Source organism: Canis aureus, chromosome 34, assembly GCF_053574225.1.
Source record: "Canis aureus isolate CA01 chromosome 34, VMU_Caureus_v.1.0, whole genome shotgun sequence".
NCBI classification, from domain to species: Eukaryota; Metazoa; Chordata; class Mammalia; order Carnivora; family Canidae; genus Canis; species Canis aureus.
Window position 1 is genome coordinate 22,776,395 of NC_135644.1, and position 17,930 is coordinate 22,794,324.

General features: G+C 35.5%; 1 protein-coding gene across 2 annotated transcripts in view; it reads left to right on the forward strand.

The window, feature by feature from the left end:
• KCNH7 (potassium voltage-gated channel subfamily H member 7) overlaps positions 1–17,930 on the forward strand; it is a 480,585-nt gene that overhangs the window by 151,945 nt on the left and 310,710 nt on the right. The window lies entirely within an intron of this gene.

Here is a 17,930-nt window from a genome sequence, read left to right on the forward strand (position 1 = left end):
TTAGATTTTTAAGATATAGTTATAAGCTTATGAATGTGAACATATTTGAAGAGTTGCAATACTTACTTTTTTTGAATCTCAAATCTTTCTATTTTGGAGAAATAAAGTATTTCTGTTCCTGAGTCTTTCTGACATGAACCTAGTAGTTGTCGCTTGCTTCTTCAATATCTGATGTGACAAAATTTCTTAGGCACACTTGTACTCTTTCTGCCATAGACATAGATCAGCCTTTTCTTGAAGAAGTCCTGTTTTTTTTTTTTTTTTTTGTGGGTAAGGGTATTTTAAAGCCACGTCTTGGTCAAAGGATGCTTGTTGCTAATGTATTGTCAACTGTTTTCCAGACCTTCTCAGTAGACAAAACCAGAAAAAAATAGTCTTAAAAATAAAATACCTTATGAATCTCTATGGACATTTCCCATTCATATCAAGACTCTAAGATTTATTATTATTTATTATTTAACCTCTTCTGTATATTCCACATCAAAAATTTTAGTAATAGAGACTCAGGGGGATAATAAAATTAAAGTAGCCTATACTTATTTATTTAGTTTATGCCATTTTATACATGTAATAGACTCAGAATAACAATATTACATGTATATAATTTCTAAATACATACATCACTATAATTTAAAAATTATAAACATTTATAAAATGTTTTTAACATATTGTTTCTCATGTCCTTTTTTCAATATATCATATTTATACTACCTAAATACATAGCCCTTACTCTCCTTTTTAACTCTCATTTAGCTTTCCATCTACAAGTAGCCATATGCTTAATTATCTCCTTAGTCCCCATTGCTTTGCCTCCTTTAGTCATTCAACTGTTTGAAGAGCATTCTCTGGTAGATTCCTCAAGAAGAGCTATGTGAACAATATTTCTTTCTATGAAGTGTGTCTTTGTGAACTTTTAGGAAGATGTGGGGTTGAAGTATCTTTTCTAAATTCACAGAACTCTTTTGTGTTGCTTTCTTGTGAGTGATCGAAAAAGTGTGGTGGCTTGTTTTCCAGTATCTCCTGGAGCTGGTCTCCTCGCCTGCTTTTATATAGACCTTCTTTCTTCATTTCCTTTTGTCAGTGGCTAGTCTAGTTTTGATTGTTCTCCAGTACTTCCCCTCCTAGAGGGGGGCTCTAGGATTCAGTCTTAAGAGATACAGATCCTAGACTGCTGTGGCCCTTGTGCTCTGAAGACCTACCCAGCCTACATCTTACACACTTACTGGCTGTTGGGCAACGTGAAACCACTTTCAGTTGTAACCACTGGTTTCAAGGTGGTGCACTGTGCTTTCCAGTTAAAACTTCCTATTTCTAGGTCCTCAGGATCAACTGATGTCCCATTACTTCTCTCTGCTTATTCCATAAAGATTCAAGTGGCCCACAGGCAGTGTCTGGCAGTGGTTTAATCGCAGAAGCTTGTACTTGGTGGTTCCTAGGAATATCTTATCAGCTAATTTTGTTATAAATGTTGTCCCTCTTCTTAATTACTCTGTCATTAGCTGCCTTCCATTCCTGGAAGGAAATAGCAAGAACTCACGACATAGCGTCTCATTCCCAGACTATAACATCAGATTCCCAAGTGAGGGACTTAAGAATCATAAGAGCTCTGACTCCTTATGTATATATCAACTGTACACACACACACACACACACACACACACACACTATATAGTTCTCCAAGTGGTCACAACTCCAAAGATCTGTGAATGTCCACTGCCTCTCTGCCAGAGTGAAATGATCCTATAGAAAACTGAACTGTCAGGTTAAAGAAATTTGATGTATCAATGACTTATAGATATCTTTCTCAGTGACATCAGATATCTTTTCTGTATCATTTTAATAAAAAGCCCAGCCTCCAGTTCACTATTTCCCCAGTTCTGACGTGTTAATGAGTTCTATAATGCACTATATAAATTACTGAAAGATAAGAGAATTAAAATGAAAGTGATTAATTATAGTTCCTCAAATATTTTCAGAGTGAGAGTATATATCATTAAAATATGTAGATAGTTGTTAATGGCCAGACTTTGTACTTGTATAACACCTTTCTCTAAGGGACCTTGAAAATACTAGCTTATTAATTCTCATGGGCTTTTTTGTTTTAATTAAATTATGAAATTGCTGCACCATTCAAAATTAGCACTAATGGAATAGTGTTTCTTCTACCCATAACATCTTAATTGACTCCTTATTATCTGTAATATCTTCTGAGATAACATCCAGCCTTTCTTTTTCTATATTTATTAACATGAAAAATGTTTAATATTTGTATTCAGTTTATATTGCCACATATATTTCAGAGATTTGGAAATGGTCTTTTTTTTCTTTTGACTCATTACATCAGAAATGTCATCTTCCTTTATAAGGAAGATCAGATTTCAAGATTTGTGTATATTTTCTCACCCACATGCTCAAAGGTTTCCTGCCCCTCAGCCAACTCTTCTCCTAAGAGATGCACTGCCGGTACCCCCAAGCACCATGCAGCCTTCTACCTCCTGCCCTCGGTAGTGATTCTTGTCCTTAACTCTTCTGATTTGCAGTTGGGTGTATGTGTTCATGGGATAGCACGTTATACACTGAAAATAACCTTCCACTGACCTGATGCTATTTAAACATAGAATAATTCTTCAATGTTACTATTTTACTACTTCCCAAGATATGACATTCTTCTGATGTGTGATTAGAACTGCTTTGAAAGGAACACAAATCCCATGCTATAGTTGAAAGTTACTGACTTCATCTTACTCACATAGCTCCCTTCAAAATTTAGCCGCTTCCTTTCTTTTCTATTTTTTTTTTTTAATTTCTAAGTTCTCTTTAGGTGTTATACATGCATATATGCTGAATGTGGTCATTTTTAGTGGTCAGTTTACTCAAGAGCTCCTTTAAAATGAAGAATCAGAGTTAAGCTAAAGGGTTCCGGAATGTGCTTTTCAATGAGTAGTTATAACAAGTAAATGATCAAATGGTCCATGTAAACTATTTAAAGTCCCTTTCTCCAAAACATTTCTTTTCTCACTTGTTCAACATATGTGTCTGTGGACTATTTGGCATTTATACTTATATAGCTATAATCTAAATCTGATCATTTACAAATTAAGTGTAAGAAATGATCATGCAAATTCTCTTTCATTTACTTATTTCATCTTTTTTCCTCTGGATTATTTAGAAGTCTTCATTGAGGGTAGCTCTCTGGGTGGCTCAGTCAGTTGAGCTTCCAAATCTTGGTTTTGGCTCAGGTCTGATCTCAGGGTTGTGAGATCAAGTCCTGTGTTGGGGGTTCCTCACTCAGCGGGGATTCTCTCTTGAGCTTCTCAGCTTGAGATTCGCTCTCTCCTGGTCCCTCTGCCCCTCCCTTCACTTCTCCCTCTCTCTCTAAAACAAATAAATCAATCTTCAAAAAAACCCAAAAGTTTTCTTTGAATTCTAGCACATCTTTTCTTAATAAATATCCATCTTTCTCTTTTATACTTTCTTTTGCTAGATTATTTGCGGTGTGTGGCTACTTTACACTGTTTACATTTATTGGATTACCTTTCTTTCTTCTTTCTCTCTCTCACTCTTTTTTTTTTTTTTTCCCCATGTAACTCTCATTTAGCACATGGAAATAGAATGACCTCTATGGAAACCATAGGGACCAATACAGACTGTGGGTTTAAATTGGATTACATTTATTTTCGTAGTGGCTTCCAGATTCTTCCATATGGCCCCTAATTCTTGAACAGCAACACCTGTTTTCCTTCCCAATGGCTAAAAATAAGGCACACATATAAACTTTTTTCTACCCTTACCACTTGACTTCAAGTACTGCTTTTGTCCTTGATGTTGTTAAAGGGCATATACTCTAAAATATCAACACAGAGAAAAGTCAAATTATCTAGACATTCCCTTGTACCTATTGGATTTGTCAATAGAAAAATGAAGCATCAAACAATCTGTTCCTTGCTGTCACACAGTCTTTTCAAAATTTGGTATACTGTATTTTATTAAAGTGCTTAAACCCATTAACCGATATTTCAGATGCAAAATTCTGTGTATGTGTGTGTGGTGGGAGAATGGGAATGAGTATGTGTACATTAGGGGATTTTGTTTAAAGAAGTTTGACATAGATTCTAAAACTCACAACTCAATGAGCTATGATAGAACTTTGATTATGAAATCTAATGTTATTCACACAGCATTAATTTCCCTTAGATAATGCCAATGTCATGGTTTTACTGATAAGTAGATGTGAACTATCATATTTGCAGAACTAAATACAATTAGTCATGTCATAATTCCAATAGATCAGCAGTAATAGAAATCATAGGGGTGAAATGGTGAGTTTTTCTTTGAAGCTATGAGAGAATATTATGCAATGTTAACAACATCAGGGACATTGGTGTTTGACATCTTCCTCAAAGGCCAGAATTGTTTCATATACTTTCAAGTTGCTGATATTGTGTTTTATTTAATTAATAAAAAAATCACAGAATATCAGTATTTGACTTGAAAAAAAATGAGATTATCTGTTAAGAGATATTTTTTGAGGCAGTTGTCAAATTGTACAAGTAGTCTCCATTTGCTATTCAATTAAAGAAAGGGTGAAGAAGATGTAGGAGAAAGGAACAGTTTTTAGCCTTTTTGCAAAAGAATTTTAAAATGGACCTCACACATATGTGGAAAATACAATCTGTCCTTTCATCATGTAGCTATGACCTACCAATCATATTACTCCTGAACTTGGTAGAGTGGACTGACTCTACCTATAAAGAGTTACATATAAAATATTTATTATTTTCAGCATAATTCATCATTTTTAGGAGTTTGCTACTATAAAAAATTTTATAGGAAAATGAGTTAGTGAGAATCATGCATTCAGACCTTGCAGAAACAGGGCCAGGACTTTTAGCCTACCTGCTACCAGCGCTTCTTGATCTGCTTCAGATTGAACTTAGAGGTAAAAATTCACTCAAAGTAAGGTCTCCACAGGGTAGAAAAAAAAAATTACTGGCCTAGAGCATCAACAAACAGCATACACAACTTAAATATAAAGAGTAATGGCCCAGGAAGTAAATTGCTAACAATGGTCCTAGAAAAATAAAATAATTTAAAATAATCCAGAGGAAACCTCTACTTCATCTTCTCTATGGCTTCGGGCATATCAACATACAACATACTTTTTATGATGGTTAAAAGATATCTTAATTTAATCTCAAATTTTATATTTAAAGAGATTTTAAATTTGTTCTTGTTTTGTTGTCCTTTGATTTAGTAATCCATCTTTATCATTCATGGGTGGAAATAATACCACTAAGTGAAGTTAGTGGCCAGGAAGCAGGCAAATTTCTCTATATCTCCATTAACAATCAGAAGCAAGAGCAACAATAATTGAAAGTGACCTGATATCTACCTGAGGAGTATAGAAAACCAACCAGGAAATTCCAGCAAATGGGTAGTGTTGAAGATGGAATAGGCAATAGGCTTCCTCAGTAGAACTAGGAAGTGAACTTGCCTGCACGTTTCCTCTCCTTAAAGGAAAGTGTGGATTAAATGCCCATTATTTGAGAAGATAATATTGACAGAATTCTACTATTTAAAGCCAGACATTGTTTCCCTCTTCTTTCTTTTTGTTGGACTGTGTAAAAATAAGTCCTGGAAGGCAGATTATTTACAGAGTAGCTCCGTATAAATAAGGTAGTAATGCTTATCCTCCTCATACTTCTTATTTTCCTTATCTTCCTCAGATATTTGTATCTGAAAGGTATGTTGAAATATTTATACATTTACTCTATAAAACAGGAACTCCAGAAATCATTTAATTTTAGATTAAATAGTGCATGCCACAATCCTGATGCGTGAACATCAGTGTTTCCTTTATTTGAGTCAATAAGGCCCTAAAAAATGCTAAATACATTTTAATAAGAAACATTACAAGCAGAATTAACTGAACTTTGCATATCATAGGTTCTTGAATTTACTTATAAACATGTTTGTCTTTTTAGGAAAAAAATTGGAGATTTCTGTGTTACTAAATAAGAGAGAGGCCTAATAACCAAAATAATTTAATGCCATAATTATTAGTATCTTATTTAGTATCACAAGAGTATAATAATAGATACTGTTTATATAAGATGAACTATGTGCCAGACTCTGACTGAGGAAGTTGGAGAGTTTATTGGGTACTGCAATACTCAGATTTACAACAAATTTAGAAAGATAGTAGATGATATACCCATTTTATAGATAAAAAAGTGGAGACTCAAAACCTATACTTGGGGATCCCTGGGTGTCTCAGCGGATTAGCGCCTGCCTTTGGCCCAGGGCATGATCCTGGGGTCCTGGGATTCTGGAGTCCTGGGATCTTGGAGTCCTGAGATCGAGTCCCACATCGGGCTCCCTGCATGGACCCTGCTTCTTTCTCCCTCTGCCTGTGTCTCTGCCTCTGTGTGTGTGTGTCTCTCATGAATAAATAAATAAAAATCTAAAAAAAAAAAAAGAACTATACAGCTAATAAGGGGCAGAGAAAGTATTCATTCCAGACCTTTCTGACTCCATCTGGGCTCTTTGCATTATAGTAGCGTATAAAACTCTAGGACATAAGACACCTGTGAATGACAATGAACATAGTGTGCCATTAGATAGCAGTGCAGATAGCAGACACAATAAAAGAAAAACAGGAAAAATAACTTTGCTGTGTTTTAAATTCATAATAGCAAAAGGATGAGTTGCACTGGATTGGATTGCTTGACACACTATAATTCCATCATTGGAAAACTGAATTCGCTTTAAGTGGAGTGTCCTAAATAGAGTTAGCCCTATATTCTTATCTTTTAAAATGTAGTAGCTCGGTGGGAACTATCAGTCTCATAATTGCATTATGAGTTTTTGTTTCAACATATTGTAAATTATCACTGGTAATTTTTTAAAAATGTCCCTGTAAGCAGTGAAATATGCTTTAATTAAAAATTTCTTGATGAAATGCTTGATAAAAGTAACTTGGATTGTGCACACAAATGGTTTACTTGCTAGAAAGGTTCTTGGGCCATTTTCCTTAGAAATCCATCTTTTGAATGTACTCTTCTAATAGAAAATCAGTCTGGTGATTGTCATGCACAAAAAATTCTTGAATTTTATTTATTTATTTAAAGGTTTTATTTATTCGAGAGACAGAGAGAGAGAGATAACAAGAGAGAGAGAGCACGAGCAGTGGGCAGTGGGGAGAGAAGGGAAGAGAAGCAGGCTTCCCGCTGAGCTGGGAGCCTGATGTGGGGCTTGATCCCAGGACCTTGGGATCATGACCTTGGCTGAAGGCAGATGCTTAACCAACTGAGCCACCCAGGAGCCCCCCAAAATTTGAATTTTAAATTAACACATCTTTCTTCTGCCCCATGACTTCAGCCTTCAAAATGATGGGCTCTTCCAAGGTGTGCTAGTAAATTTTTAGCAAAGGAAGGGAGCTCTGATTTGTACTCTTTATCAATTTTTGTGGTAAATACTTTAGTGTGGATGATTTCAAGCGACCAATGTGACATCACTGAATGCAGAGTTGAAAAGAAATGCGCATTACTATACCTCGTGAAGTAAAGTATCTGTACTTTACCATACAGATAGATACAACAGCATAAATCGCTTCAAGAGCACATAATAATAAAATGTTATAAAAAATCACAACTAAGAGTTTTATATATTTGTTACCTTTGTTTTTAATATAATTTAATTGTTAATTTATGTAATTTAATTTTTAATAGTAGCTGTATTTAACTTCTGTGTCACTAAAGTTCTGAAAATGTAGCAGTTACTCCTTGGGAGTCATTATGAACTGTGAGGCAGTATTGGCCAGCCCCAGCAGACCACGGATACTGGACACATGATTTCCTCCATAACTACGTTGCAATACAAAGCATCAAGGTTTGGAAAATGAGGAAATGGAAAATGAAGATAATACTGTCTGGAAAAGAGTCCACAGTTAATCAGGGTCAATTTCAAGGCTGAGGTTGTCACCAGCAATATTCTTCCTAATGGACATTTTCATTGTTGGGGAAAGGTAGCTGGACACTACTTTTCTGGTTTGCCCCTGCTCGTGGTGACCCTGATAAATCTAGACAAGGAATGCTGGGGACAGCTAGTGGTGACCCTGATAAATCTAGACAAGGAATGCTGGGGACAGCTAATTGCCACAATTACTCAGATAGAAACACTTTCTTCCTTGAAATACAAACAAAAACACCTTTCCCACCTGAGCATGGGCGTTCTAGGGGATCTAGAGGATTCCAATGAATGGAAAATTGTTTATCTCTAATAAGGCAGTTGTTGAGACTTCATCTGAGGCTGCCTGCATGCCAGGCAGGGTAGTGGCCTTCAAGAATTTGTACTGGCCTCGGCATCTTGATCTGTAAACCTGTTTTGGATCTACATGGCATAGGCACCTTTTAGAAAGGGAAGAATGTGGAAGAAAATATGGGATTAACAGAAGGGATTTCAGGAAACATTTCAAAGGAGAAAAGTAGACATTATAGCATGCAACTTTGTTCTGATTTGTAGATGAACTTCTTATAGACCTTTCCTAAGGCTTGAACTGATTTCCATCTCTTGTAGAGTATGATTAGCAAAATGTGACCCCCATTGTCTCCCTGGGTAACTTTTAAGACGAAACCATGACAAACATTTACAGCATTACTAGCCTAGATTGGTAAAATTATTTCTAGCAATGAAATAGTTTGCACTCACTGGTCAGAGCTAATACAAATTACTATTTTTTTGTTTGGGAGATGACACTAACAAAAACTCAGGATTAAAAACTAACTGCTATATTCAGTCCACTGGTTGACAGAGAAGTTAACCACCTTGGATAATTTGTTGTTGTTGTTGTTTTTAATCCTTGGCTGAAGAAAGAAGCAAACATGTTTTTAAATTTGGGTTTTGAAATTGGGAGATTGCTTTTAATGTTTCAGGGCTTACCTCCTCTACTATAGAAGAAGAATATATAGTGACAGCAAAATCCTATGAGATCATTTTTATGCCCATCAGAATGTAAAGCCTTTGCCCCCACCATACATTAAACTTTTTTCAATATCCTGATAAGTGCACTTTCCCACTTTATGCCTCAGTCTTCTTGACTTGGTTGGCTTCTTCCATGAAAACTAGCTTCTAATGTCAGAGAACTACCGTCATGTTCCACTGAAGTCAGATTATCAATCACCTCATTAGGAAAAGAAAAGGCTAAAATTCAGTACGCTGGCTTCTCATTTTAGGATGGGATATCTGTTTTTATTGTTTTGTTCTGCTTTGCTTTATCTTCCTTGACTGGATGAGTTACAGTGAGTCGTTATTAAAGTTTGAGTTAATCGATTTGTTTTCACGTCCTATCTCATATCCCCTGCTTGGTTTTTCATTTGTCCTTTTCTTTCTGTTCTGTGGGCCAGGCCCTGCCACAAACCCCCCTGAATGACTTCATTAGCCTCTTATGGGCACCTCTGACTTTCCATCTGGCCTCACCTTACTTGTCCTTATACAACTGAAACAGCTCCTCCCACCACACCCTGCAACATTTGCTTCTATTTGCTTGCGAATATAATGTTTCAGCCTTGAAACTCTACCAGTCTCCCGGTACCAGCTCAGTTCCAGAGGCATCACAGAGCTATTCTCAATAATTCCAGCGTTTCCTTCTGGCCACTCATACCCAGCCATCTTACTATACATTCTCCCATCAGAATATATTCAATTGGCCTTCTGTCATATGTTAGCATATGCCAATTTTCAAATTGTGCACTTTATCTCCTAAATGAAGTGCTAGTGTTCCTGAAGGTACAGTCCCCAAATATTTTTTTTTTATGTTGACTATAGTGCCTAACAATTTTCTAGGAATTCAGCAAGTGCTAAAAACTAGCTTGTTGATACCAGAAAGTATGAGGATTTGAATTAGAGAAATATTATGTCTAAATGAATTTAGACATGTAGGAAAGGTCCTTTTATACTAGAGAATTAGATCTCTGTTTCCTAATCTGACTTGGTGTCTCTTATTAGAAATGTCTTCACTGTTGTCTCACATTTATCAATTCTGACATACTGAAGCAGTGTGTACTTAAAAGCTTGAGGTGCTTTCAATGAGCCGCAGGAGGTGGGATTAAGGATTAATTTAGATGTTTAAATAAAAAATAAAATCTAATGGACAAAATACTTGCAAAGAGTAAGTTGTCAAAATGGTATATTAGAAGAGGTCAGTTGAATGTTTAAAAATCATTTCGACAAGATTAGCAGAAAGATACCAGGCTAGAAATGCTTTTTACCATTTAGTTGACTTTGAAGGAGCCACCTGATTTCTCTATCCTGAATGCCTTCGTTTCAAAAATGAGGAAATTATAGTTGATGAATCCAAAGACTATTTTCAGCTCTGCAGTACTGTAATTTCTAAGTGAGAAATTTTCCTAAATGAGGAATTTTTTTACTTGGGGATTGAAAAATATTAAAATAATTCTCAAATGTCTACACTATCTGAATGGAATATTGTATGTTTTGTTTGACTATCAAATGATATGCACACACTTAAGAAACTCGATGTTCCAGTTTGCTTTACAGAGATGATATAAATCTCTACATGCTAAATTCAGTGTGTCTTCCAGTAAATAAATAGACATCATCACCTTGTCATGCCCTGCAATAAAGAGTTCTGGTTCACTCGGCAGGAAAGCCATTTCTGTATTACATTTTCTCTTACCACAGTGCTTAAAGTTTTAACCATGTGCTTTGACTCTTTGTATTTCAGTATCATCTTTCTTCTATGCCTATTTTTTGATCCATGCCCTTGAGATGAGGAAGGCGAGAAAAAAAATCCATACTTTCGTATATTAAGCAAGCCAAATTCTGTACAAGACACTATGTAAGAAAGTCTTGTTTAAGCTGAAATGTATTGATTGACAAATCATTTAGTGTCTGGGGTTTCCTGAATGAACATTCAGGAAGTAATGGTTCTCTGTGGTTCTATCTAAACTTTGTGGTAATAGCCATATTGGTCATTGCAGATATAAGTAGGTCTACTGTTATATTTTTAAACTTAGTTTCAAGGTCTGTAAGTTAGAATTCAATATTTCTTTGATTGCAGAAGCAATTAGTAGCTCTGTATTTAAAATTGTAAATTATAGAGAGCACAAAGAAGAGAGTGAAGTCATATATAACCCTACCACACAAAAGTAACCAGGGATAACATTTTGTTGAACATTCCTCCAGTAATTTTTGTTATACTATCTATGTCATTTGAAAAACAAATAAATGTCACTTGATCCAACCCATAGCTGTTGTCACAAGCCCTGAAGTATGAACTGACTAAACCATGACTGTTGTAGATTAGACTTAAGTATTTTGTTACAAAATTTCTCAAATTCTGATATCTCTTCTTTCCCTCTCAGGACTACAAGATGTATTAATAAACCAGTTCTTAAAATTGGCAAGAAATGGGTAGTAGCAACAGCAAGGCTGTATGCTTCTAAAAATGGCCTCTAGGGATGCCTGGGTGGTTCAGGTGGTTGAGCGGCTGCCTTTGGGTCAGGGCGTGATCCCAAGATGCTGGGATCGAGCCCTGCAGGGAGCCTCTGCCTCTGTCTCTGCCACTCTCTCTCTTGTGTCTCTCATGAATAAATAAAATCTTTAAAAATAAATAAAGAAATAAAAATGGCCTCTAAGAAATGGATTTCCATTGGCACGTACACCACGTGTATGAATTACCATTTCTAACTCTCCATTGCTTAAACTATCACCTGGAACCTTGGCACTTATATAAATATTTCTTCAATAAATGGATGCGTACTATATTGCAAGAAAAGAAGGTCTGGCTATTCCATTCTGGCTGCAGGTACATTGTCGTTCACATTATATTTTAAGATCTGACCCATCACTTAACAGGGCCAAAAATACAGTTTTATGACTTTACCTTTTTAAATAAATTATGACAATAAATTCATTTCAGCCAATAAATTCATTTCAACCTTCTTATAAGAAGAAAATTAATTTTGAATACAGATTTAAAATGCATTTTCAGTAATAGAAAGAAATGGCAAATGCTAAAAAGTTAAGATTTTTCAGAACTGTCTTTATCTCTTGTACCTTTTATTTTCTTTTAAAAATTTTATTTATTTATTTATTTATTTATTTATTTATTTATTTATTTATTTATTTATGAAAGCATGCACAAAAGAGAACACAAATGATGGGGAGGGGCAGAGGGAGAGGAAGAAGCAGACTCCACACTCAATGGGGAGCCAGATGGAGGCTTGATCCCAGGACCCTGAGATCATGACCTGAATCAAAGGTTTAGTTTTAAACCCATTTTATCACAAATGCATCAAAGTGAATTAAGTAAATAAGGTCTCTTTTGTTTTATTTTTAAGGCCTCTTTTAAAGGAAAAAATCAGTTCTGAGTTGAACTATCTTTGTGTTATTTATGTAGACACTTAAAACTAACTGCAAACTCTGGCTTTTGGCTCACATGTAATTATGAATTCTAAATTTACATTGGCTCCAAACAAAACTATAAAACTAGTAACATTTCAGTCAGCAACACCAATGGGGTGATTGTTTTTGTCAACAAATTAACCACTTTCATAGTACAAAAAGATTAATACGGTGCTGACTGCTAAGTCATGAACTTTTTTTTTTTTAATATTTCTTTATTTATGATAGTCACAGAAAGAGAGAGAGGCAGAGACACAGGCAGAGGGAGAAGCAGGCTCCATGCACCAGGAGCCCGATGTGGGATTCGATCCCGGGTCTCCGGGATCGCGCCCTGGGCCAAAGGCAGGCGCCAAACCGCTGAGCCACCCAGGGATCCCAGTCATGAACTTTTTGGAAAGACCTGAGGAAGAAGTCTGCATCTTCCTTATTTTCACTTAAATTCTTTATTAAAATACACATAGAGAAAAGTGCACAAGTCAGAATTGTACATCTTTCTGAACTATCACAAAATGAACATATCCACATAATCATCACCCAGATCAAGAAACAGTATCACCATCAACTCAGATACTTACATTGTGCCGCATCCCCATCTCTATGCTCATCATTTTTCTGAAAGACCACCTGGCACCAGTTTCTGTGTGTGACATGTTTATACTACTGCATTCTCTGTGACTCCTCATTTTCTATCATTTTGAGGCACAAATATCCCCCAGTATCTGAAAGTAGAGCATTCCTATGAAGCCTTTCATAAACTGCAATGACCTTAAGTGAAGAAGCAATTACCATTAATTTATATGGAAAATTTTTGAGTGTTCCCAGACCCAAAAATAACCTCTCTTAGGCTTTTCTGATACCTTAGAACACATCTTGCCAACGGATGCAGAATATAAATCGAACTAAAGCACAGATGTTCACAGACACAGTTCAAAGCTATGGTGGCTTGATGCTGAGATGCTGCTGAGGGTATTTCTCAGGGAAGGAGCTTGGAAGGACCAGTCTCACTGCTCTGGACGTAGGCTGCCTCTTGTAACGGCTCACTGCAAAACAAATGCTGAATGCTATTATTGCCTTTTGCCTTTATTTCATAAAAGTGAAAATTCTTTTCAGATTTCTTTTAGTTGGGGAAAAGAGGTTGCTAATGTAGGTCTTTTGAAACAAATATTCAAATAGCAGGAGATATCTATATTGTGAAGCCTTTGTTTGTATAGCACTTTGTGACACCATTTGGCTTTTTGTTTTGACACAAATTTATTATTTATGTGTTAAGTCCACATTTTTCCTGTTGATGATAGCTAACATTTATTATGTGCTTACTATGTGCTGGACACTCTTCTAATTGTTTAACTTGAAATGAACTTATTTAATCTTCAAATCAGACTATGAAACTATGAAACAGGTTTATTATTATTTTTTAGTTTTATTTCTTATTATTAATTATTCTTTTACATTTTTATAAATGAGGAAACTGAAGCACACAGAGAATAAATGATTTGCCTAAGTTCATATGGCATGTAAATTATGGTTCTTGGATTCAAACCCAAATGGTTGGGCACCGGTGTTCCTGCCTTTAATTACCCAATCTGCTATGCCATTAAATTTTTTTTTAATTTAAAGATTTTCAAAAGTACCATGTGGTACCATCTTCTTGAAAACTCCAATATAAACAGAAACATGCACATCCACTAGGTACCAGATAGAAGGAGATAGTTCACATGATCAAGCATAGATCTAATTTTTTAGATTATCATTACAATTCAGAGTTATTTATTTATTTATTAAAGATTTTATTTATTTATTCATGAGAGACACAGAGAGAGAGAGAGAGAGAGGCAGAGGGAGAAACAGGATCCATGCAGCGAGCCTGATGTGGGACTTGATCCCGGGTCTCTGGGATCACACCCTGGGCTGCAGGCGGTGCTAAACCGCTGTGCCACCGGGGCTGCCCCAGAGTTAATTTTAGATAACATTTTCAAATAGGAATTTTGGAAGCTTTCTCTCCCCCATATACAAATATGTCTGTGATACCTGTTTCAGGAAAACAGAGTATAAGAAATTCGAAATTTAAGTTACCTTTTCCTTATAAAGGCAATTGACTGGAGCATAATAGCGTAGAATAATCATCCCTACAGTTTGCCTACTACAAAATGAGTCACAATATCAATAAAACAAATGATTAACTAAAGACAGGTACAGCCTGTTATCATTCAATAGCATTTTATAGTTGTTGGATGATATTAGATGTGCTGTACCTACTGGACACGAAAATGGATTGTTACTGGAATATGTTACTGGAATATGTTACTGGAATATGTTCTATCTGAACAAAGCTTCAAAACTATTTTTTTGTGGACTCTAATACTGTGTTTGAGATCCTGATAAATACTATCATGGCATTTAGAAATTTACTTTCATGGAAGGATCATGACTATAATTACATAATTATTTGCATACCTATTGGCATGATGGTATACAAATAAACCCCCACTATTTTGTAAGCTCCCTGAGGGTAGGATACAGATGTGTCTTTTTCATCATCCTGTTACTGCAGCTCACTAGGTGTCTAGCGAATGGGTAGATAGATGGACTGGGGGCTGGTTATGTATATGGTTACAAATTTCATAGCTGTCTAGCAGGTGCTCTGGAAAAATGAAAAAGACTTGAGTGTCTCTTATATGGCATATATACGCTGTGGAAATCCAACTTCTTTTATTCCTCTAGCCCTACTCATTCCACCAATGAGTACCCAGTGAGCAACTGGGTCTTCTATTTCTGTTGTCTCCTATTTCTCAGATTGTAGGTTGCTCTTTTTTTGCCATGTCCTTGCTTCCTTCTCTTCCCCCTCAACACTTCCAGACTTCTGTTACATGAATGAAATATCACTAGAGAGAGGGTGGCCTACTGTGTGACCCCCACTTTGTCATCTGTTCTCCTCTGGAGATGATTGCAATATAGTTCTAAATTCTAAGGAATATTTCTTCCTTTTCAGTTTTGATCCTTAAAAGTGAATCAGCACAAAATACTGAGACTGTAATGTCAAATACCATAAGGCATTCATGTTCTCAATTAGCTACATATTGCCATTCTTTAACTAGAAGGATGCTATGTTCTTTATTAATTTTCTTTCCATAGCAGGCTTAAATATGGCATGTTTTCTAATTCTGTAAATAAAACTTTAATTTCTATATCTTAAATTATGTAGATTTGAAAGATACTTTAAATGTTCTCAGGGAAGTTTTTGAAATAAGTTTCAAAAGCAAATTAAGTCAAATTTAGAAATATTTCAGAAGGTCATTAAAATTGAGAAATATGGGGTGCAGACATAAATAAGGCATCATACATTAATTAACACAAAACTAAATCCTGCCTTGGTTTTCACCCTGGAAAGATAATTAAAAACACTGTGAAGTATTTTTCATATGACTCCTGGGTTACTGAATGGATTAGAAATAAAGATAATGATATTAAAAAAAAGTTGGAAGTGAAACTCATAACATAAAAGCAAGAAAATGCATAGTTTGATGTTGTTGTTCTGTATTTAACTCTCTAAATTGCTCCTATATTTTAAACAACTGCTCAGAATGTTTCAGTAATTAGCACATCAGGGATGCATTAATATAGAGTAATGGTCTTAACTCTGGGAGTTTTTTAAGCTTTAGTAATCCCCCTCCCGCAAAGTATAACGTGCAAATAATTTAAATTAAAACAGCATATCTCAATCATATATAGCTATGCATTCTAATATATCAAACACACACAAGCACATTAGCTTACATATGCAAACTTGAAAATATTGCAATATTCCTTGTTGAACGTTTCTCTGAGATGACTAAAGATATAGCTACATGATAACAATTCTTTCCACTCTGAGAATCATACAAGCAAAATTACCCTTGTGGGAAACCTTTGTTGCCAATCCTATTGTGTGGGGCTCTTCCCTTCCTTTTACATCTCAACAGTTTCTTTTCAACTCAGAAGAACCACTCTGTTCCTGAAAACTTACACTGTAGTATAGTCTATATACTGCTGTTGTTTCCAATTTCACACCTGTGATCTGTTTTTTCAAATGTTGACTCGGCATATATTTATAGTTCTTAAAGTCTGTGTTGAAATATATAACCCTTGGACTCAAATATCCTGCAAAGACATCCAGTGGCTATTGTATTCGTTTCAAACTCTAGCCAACTGTCAAGTGAGTGTGTAATCATCGTCTTCTTTCAATGTCAAAGCTCCAGAAGTTTTTCACTGTACATTTGGATAAATATTCTACACACGCCTAATATTACCCCCATCCTTAATATGCCCACCACCTGCTAGGAAAATAGGCCCAGTTCCAAGAGCTTCGAAAGAGTTTCTTGGCTGTGCTCAATAGGTAATTAAGTCCTTCAATCCGAGCATATGTGTCCAAAGCCTGTTAATATTGAGGTTAAAGAAGTTTCTTACTCTCTGAGGCTCTAAAGTAAAATTCACACAGAGTTCCCAAAATATACTCATTTGAGTTTGATATGCTGTGTAATGATGTCAACGAAGCCATGATCCTTAGGCTGTCAGTCTTCCTAAAGTATTCAAAGGTTTTTGTAGACTTTAGACTCTGTCACTCCCCCCCATTATATGCAGAGTTACCATGAAGCGATTTTTATTGGAAACAGCTCTTCATTGTTGATGAAAATCTTTAATCAGTTTTGTTTTTTCTAGCATTGGTTGGCTATTGAGTTCCATCTTATTCGGGGGTATTATCATTCCTTAGCAATGTTCCCAACAGTTCACATTCAAGTTAAATAATGTAATTATAATAGAAGCTATTACTTATTTAACTCAATTACTTATTGAGCACAAAGTGTCATGCCCTCTTGTATGTCCCTTATGTATGTCCCTTATGTAGTATAATATATATACTTATATATTTATAGTCTCTTATCTTCATAAAAAGAATATTGTTAGGAAAGCAACACATTAGGAAAACTGACAGCCTTCATTTGATCTAGAAAACCCCAGTCTCCAGGCATTAATAATAAATTTAATAATAAAAATGCTTTACATTTGTTCAGCACTTGCAAATGTATAAATATCTTTCATGTGTAGTATCTTATTTTACCCTCAAAATAACTTGATGATAACCCAATAAGTCAATGAACAAGAAAACTTAAGCAAGCACTTTAAAAAGAAGATCTCTGAATGGTCAATAAATGAAGACCTACTCACCAGAGCAAGAAAATTAGAACCAAAAAGTGATACTACTACTCACCCACCAGAATGGCTAAAATTAAGACCGAAAATACCAAGTATTGGTGAGAATGTGGAGCCAGTAGAACTCCCACAAACAAGTAGTGTGACTATTACTTGGTGAAAGCAGCTTGGAAAAACTGACAGTGACTACTAAGCTAACCACATGTGTACCCTATGACTCAGTAGTTCCACTGAAACGCAGAATATGTTTGGCAAAAGAAATGTGCAAGAATGTCCACACCAGTATTATTCATAATGATTCTGAATTGAAAGCTGCA